Source organism: Euleptes europaea, chromosome 10 (genome assembly GCF_029931775.1).
Source record: "Euleptes europaea isolate rEulEur1 chromosome 10, rEulEur1.hap1, whole genome shotgun sequence".
Classification (NCBI taxonomy): Eukaryota; Metazoa; Chordata; class Lepidosauria; order Squamata; family Sphaerodactylidae; genus Euleptes; species Euleptes europaea.
Window position 1 is genome coordinate 62,536,640 of NC_079321.1, and position 7,144 is coordinate 62,543,783.

A 7,144-nucleotide genomic window follows, 5' to 3' on the forward strand; every position below is an offset into this window, starting at 1 on the left:
TAGCTATATCAAGCTGTTTTAATGGTGCCATCCTAAGTCCCAGGGTGCTTCTCTCACATATTATAGAACCCTAAGGTTGGGTCTGGGTCCTCACCCTAAGTCAAACGCAATCACACATGGGTTGTGGGTTCTGTACAATTCTGCAGTGCTTGATTAGGATCAGTATTAAGGTGTTAATAGAGGAGGGGGTTCAGTCTCTCCTCACCTGAGCCATTTTCCTAGCCTGAAATAACCCAAGATGGGTGTTATTGGACCTTTGGGGGAAACCCCAATTTGCAACCCCCAATTTGCCATTTGCAATCTTCTGCCCCCCCCCCCCCCCCCCCGCCGCCCATTACCTAACCTTGACGATTTGAGAAGCAGGAGACAAAATGAGGGCAAATGACATCTACGGCAAATGTCTAGGAATTTCCCCCAATCTATACCACAGAAATTGGACTGTGCCCACTCAGGAGCATGACTAGAGGTCTGCTCCCAAATGCATGAAGTGCAGGTTTTAATCCATCCTCTTGCTTTTGTTTCGCTGCTGATCACCCTATTGTTGCCCAAAACGGCTGTTCTACCATCTTGACAACTGTCCCCTCTATGGAATTTGAACCCTGGCCCTGTTTTCTACATTGGTTCCTTTCACTATTTGGAGGGGTGACAGGAAAGCTTCCTGTGAATTTAAGGTTGCTTGTTCCCTTTGTGTTGCTCTTATATCTGCATCTCCTTTGCCTGGCAAAAGGCTGGCTTCTTCCCTGTCTACCTATCACAGGAGCATTGTGAACACTTCATGCTATGATTTGTGAGTGCAGGTGGAGTTGCTATGCTATCTGCATCTTGGTAAAGAGATTTTCACTTTTACGTGTACCCCCTCAGCTGAGAGAAAGTTGGATACTGACTAGCTGAACTGCTGCCATGTTTTATCAGTGATGTATCAGGGTCTAGAGGTCTTCAGTTAGATCAAATCCTACAGTTGTATAAACACTGGTTTAAATGTAATGGAAGCTCTAACCTTGTGTATCAAAGATAAATGTACTGTAAAGCTGAAAAAGTGAAGGGCGGAGATGAATTGTGTACCCTCACTCTTATATTTGCTGTTGTTGATTGCCTAGCTGTTTCATTCTCTTTGTCTCCTAAACTGTATACAGAATTATATAAGAAAGAACAGATAATGGGAAAATTCGGTGTCACATCCATTTTAAACTGAGGAATGTCTGTAAGAGGGTTTTAAAAAAATGCAATTTCATCGGCGAAGAACACTTCTTTGTTTTGGCTACTTTAGTATGATAATGCTTTGATGTAACCAAACAAGCTAATTCTTTGGCAAAGATTCAGTACCTCTTATCATGCATCACATCTTATCTCAAAGAATAACATTGTAGCATTCACAGTGGACACTGAAGGTCATACATAAAAGCCCCAACATATTTGTCAAGGTCTTGAAATGTTGAATTGTTTTAAGAATTGGATGAACGGATCATCTGTTTTTTAGATGGATCTGTGGTTGAAAAATGACTAACTGATGAATCTCTGTGGTTTGCTCAAACTATAGCTTGCAAACTGGGCTCAAGGAAGGAAATGAGGAACTGAACTGTGGAAAGAGAGGCAGAATGGGGAGCACGTAGACCAGAGATTCAGGCATGCATGGCCAAACTGTGGTTTGGCATTATATGAGTTAATATTAGTACTTTCAGGTACACAAACAGAGATAACTGCACCAAGCCGACTACCAAGAAAACATAGTGTGTTTGTGTTAAGTGCTGTGCAGATATTATTGTCCGGGCAGCCAAATCAATTCCAATACATTGCAAACACTTGTTAGTCCTCAAAATATTTGAATGAAATCCATAATAACATTAATCATATAATAATATGCAGCATACATAGCCCCCTCCCTCCAGTTTTATCCTCATAATCTTATGGGGCAGTTAGGCTAAGTCAGAGTAACCGGTCCAAGAGCATTCAGTGAGTTTCATGGCAGACTGAGGATTTGAAACTGGCTCTTTCCCCCCAGTACAAATAAAAATGCCCTATTAAGGCAGATGTTTACGTTTTCATGAGAAAGAAACAAGGATAATCATGGGCGCTTGATTCAGAAATTGGCCACAAGATGTCAGCCTTAATGAAGCACAGCAAATTGTTGCCTTTCAAAAACACTACTGGAACAGAGCTATTGAAATATATAACTGGCCCTCCTCGATATTCTATTTCAGAGTTACATCTGAGAATGCTGAAAAGAGTTTCTCTGTATATATCACACGCAATTTAAAAAAAAAAAAGATGACAAAGCAGCTTGGCAACCAGTACTAACGGGAGATCATGTCAGTCGCACAAAGAACTGTCCCTGACATTGGTCCATAGTTCACTGAATTCATCTAACTATACACTTCAGGCTATAGATTTGTTTTCTGTAATATACATCAGTTCATTGATGAATGACAATTCTGATTCTCGTGTTCCGCAGGAATTCATGTCACCCAAGAGTTCTTCTAATCATTGTTTCTCTGACAATTGTTCTGAAACCGTTCTTGCTTACAAATGAAAGTTTTGAGCCCCTCGTGAATAAGGGGTTATTATGACTGGAGGGGGAAAAAAGAATAAAAATGAAATAAATTAACAGAAGCAAACATATCAACAAGGTATTTTAAAGAGTTATCCCAAACCAAGGTCCTTCTACTCATACTTGTTATATATAAAGCTTGAAAAATGTTGTCACATTTTATCTATGCAGTTAGCCGAGTCTGATGAAATCATGATATCCCAGAATTCTTTGCTTATTAGAGAGAAAACAACAATTCTCTTTAAGACATACAAAGGAATTTTTGGAAATGTTTAAGTGTAAAATACTGTGGTCTCTTCACTGTATTTTCTTAATGAATAGAGAGAATGGCTTGCTAAGGATTTGTTAAACTGAAGTAAACATATGGCTGCAATCCTAACCACATACTCAGAAGTACATCCAATTCAATGATGGGGACTTTCTTCAGAGGAAGCATGCATAGGATGCCATTTGTAGTCTTAGCAACATTTTTAAAAATCTGCTTCTTAACATTGCTTTTGAAGCACTTGAAATGTCACACATAGGAAGAAGCAATAAAACAACTGAAAAACTTTGAGTAGACTACGCTCATGAAAGGCTAGATATAGGGTTGCCAACCTCCAGGTGGTGGGGGAGAAAATAGACACCACTGTACTAGTATCGAAGGATTAGGAAATCAGTACAGGAGCGAAGAATACTTATAAGTGCAAAAATTATTTATATGCTACCGTGTCTAATATAATACGCACTCATAAACTGATCTCTAGGTGATATAAATTAGTTCCCCTGGAGAAAATGGCAGCTTTGGCATTGAAGTCCCTCCCCTCTCCAAACCCCCCCCCCCCAAATCTCCAGGTATTTACCAACCCAGAGCTGGCAACCCTAGCTAGATATGGAAAGCTTCCTAGTTTTGAACTAACCATGGTTTGCTGTGATGTCCAAATCAGAATACTGTGGTTTGTTCTCTTGCCTACAAACCAGGGGTCAGATCTTATGGAGCATGCGCATAGAGATGCTTATAAACACAGTTCCTTCTTCACCTTCTCCTACCAGCCCCGAGACCTCAAAATTCTGATGAGTCATGTGAACTAGAAGCTATGTAGAAATTTGTATAAAAAGAAACAATTAAAAAAAAGAAAAAGAACTAGAAGCCATGTAACCCAGAGGACCTTACTGAAGAGGGGAGCCAGCATGGTCCCACTCCTGCACCAACGTAATGTCTGCTACACAAGAGAAAGGAAAGAGCAATTTTGCTTGATTGCCCCTCCTTAATGCAGCCCACCACTCTAGAGGGTGTATATGGCTTTCGGTCCACATGAGCCTCACAACCTGCAGCATCACTGTTTTGGAGGACTCCGGAGACTGCTCAGGAAAGAGGGGAGAGCTAGAATGAAGCACATTCTTGTACACGTGGTCCATTGGACCCAAGCAAATTATTCTAAACTAGGAATAAACCACCATTTTCTGTTTCTGCCCAGTTCACATGATGCCACCAGGAAGGCTTCTTTTTCTCATGTATGCGGGAAGAACGAGAAACAAGTACTTCCTGGCTCATTTTCATCACAAACAAGTGCTTTTTCATTAAGGCTGAGTGTAGCCAATGGCTGTTACCGCACTAGGTATTCCCAGCGATGTATTAAGAGTTTGAAAACGTTATAAAAAATACTGTTCGCACTTTCTATGTATTCCCACCGATGTATTAAGAGTTTGAAACTGTTATAAAAAATACTGTTCGCACTTTGTTTGGCCCCTTTAGCTGTGAAGATGTCTTCCAACCATTTTTTAGCCGTAGTATCCAAAAACCCTTTTAAAGCGATGTTTTTTATAACATTTCCAAACTCTTGATACATCGCTGGGAATACCTAGTGCGGTAACTGCCTATCTCTCAGCCATTGCATTTCAAGTTTGAATGCTTCTCTCGAGAAAAAAGCACCTAAGCTATGCTGCAACATTCTCCCTGACACCCAGGTTTAAGTGTGGTGAATTTGTTTTTCTATTGTTGTTGTTGTTAAAGTTTATACTGCGCCCTCCCCGGCACAGCCGGGCTCATAGCAGCTTCCAACAAATAGGTACAGAACCACATACATACATATGAATATATCAAAATTAAAACTTACAATTTAAAATTAAAACCAAATTGTCATCTGATTGAGCATCACTCCTATGAGCTCCCCACCTGTAGTACAATGCAGGTTCACCACATCAGTGAGAACTAAGCCTTTGTGCTTTGTCATCTTCCTGTGTATTAACTGTGACTGATGTAAGGTTTTGTTCTTTATTTGCAGGCTGTGAGTACAAAGTATGCCAAATCACCAGCACATATTCTAACACCAATAGTAGGATTACTATTTAAAAGGATCCATGAATAGCTTCCATGCTGATTACTAAGGAGCTATAACTACCCTAGCTCAGGGATGGATTAACACTCAATATCTAATAATAGGGCAGGCATTTAAGGTAACAGTTTTGCTTTGAAGAAGTAGGATTAGTTTTGCAAGCAAAGTGAAAGAAAACTACAACCAAGCCTGCATTCAGGTGTTCATGATGAGCCTAGGACGGTACCCATAGCAGGAGACCTCCCACTAGCAGCTATAGTTGCCTGCTGCAGCTCAGAGAAGTGGCAGAAGTTATTTTTTTAAGATGACATCATTTGCATCACGTCATTTTTTGATAGCTCCTTGCCTCTCCCAATAACTGACAGAAAATAAATACATTTGCAGAATTTACAGAGCTCTGCAGAATTTCTGTTGACATCCAGGCATCATCTTGAAGAGTTCCCATACTCTTGCTTCTCATCATGCTGAGTAGGCATCAGTTGTAATTCCTCTTGCTTAGTAGGCAGCAGTAGGCAATGATGATGATTGCTTTACTCTGCTCTGGTTAGACCTCACCTAGAGTACTGTGTTCAGTTTTGGGCACTGAAATTTAAGAAAGGTGTAGACAAGCTGGAACATGTCCAGAGGAGGGCAACAAAGATGGTGAGGGGTCTGGAGACCAAGTCCTATGAGTAAAGGTTGAAGGAGCTGGGTATGAATTTTTAGCATGAAGAGAAGAAGACTGAGAGGGGATATGATAACCATATTCAAGTACTTGAAGGGCTGTCATATAGAGGATGGTGCCGAGTTGTTTTCTGTTGCTCCAGAAGGTCGGACCAGAAACAACAGGTTGAAGTTAAATCAAAAGAGTTTCCGTCTAGACATTAGGAAGAATTTCCTAACAGTTAGAGCGGTTCCTCAGTGGAACAGGCTTCCTCGGGAGGTGGTAAGCTCTCCTTCCCTGGAGGTTTTTAAGAAGAGGTTAGATAGCCATCTGTCAGCAATGCTGATTCTATAACCTTAGGCAGATGATGAGAGGGAAGGCATCTTGGCCATCTTCTGGGCATGTAGTAGGGGTCACTGGGGGTTTGGGAAAGAGGTAGTTGTGAATAGGGCTGTTGAAAAAAAATCGTTAAAATTCGGGTTTGGGTTTATTTGCCATTTTTTTATTCACAAAAACCTGAATGCCGAATTTCCTATACTAGTAAAGGTAGGAATTCAGGTTTAAATTTGGGTTTCCCAAATAATTTGGCCATTTAAACCCATTCACGGCTTTTCGCGACTCCCCATCCTCCTCCATTGCAATGCATTGGCAAAGTGGCTGTGTTCAGACTCTTTAATGTGACCTTAGCAATGTATCCCAATGGGGAAGTCAGGCTTTAAACGGTGGGAAAGTTCACCCCACACCTCCATAGAGACAAAGTGTATCACACATTGTATCTCTATGGAGGCACCGGGCGAACTTTCCCACCCACCGTTTAAAGCCCGGCTTCCCCATTGAGATACATTGCAAAGATCAGATTAAACACTTTGCCAACACCTTTCCAAGGAGGAGGATGGGGTGACCCCTTCCAGACCCCATAACTCCAGACCCCCTGACCCAATCTTTACCAAACTTGGGGGCTCTTGCAAGGAGAGACCCTTCTAGTTACCCTGAAAATTTGGGACCTCTACCTGCAAAAATGCCGCCCCCCAGGAGCCACGGAAAGACATTCCTGAAAAAGCCAGATTTTTATCCGGCTTTTTCAGGAATGGCAAATCCGGCTTTGCCAACCTCCTGGATTTTGCTGACTCAGTAAACCCAAACCCGAATTTTAACAAATTTGCATTTATTCAGTATTTTTCTGGTTCGGTTTTTATCGAATCAACAGCCCTAGTTGTGAATTTCCTGCATTGTGCAGGGGGTTAGACTAGATGACCCTGGTGGTCCTTTCCAGCTCTATGATGGTGCTTAACGATGCATCATTGTTGCCTTTTATTGCTACATTTAAGGAAGAAATGTGTTAATCTCAGCCCTCAAATGGAATTTGCGTCTCTGTGCAGAAGGCTCATTTTGATCCCAAGAGTGATAATGAATCTTTTTTCTGCTTGCGTTTGCCATTTCCTACCTCCTGTCTCAATGAATACTTGCACAATGGAGAAAAAAAGAGAGGCTTCTTTTTCTATAGACTGGCACCTGGAAGCTCTTTGGTCTTGCTCATTACCACATCAGGGATGACTCACCGGCAGTAGATGAGACTTGTCTTTTAGTATTAGGTCTCAATTCAACGTTGAGTAAAAAAGAACTGGAAATGATTCTGTTGCA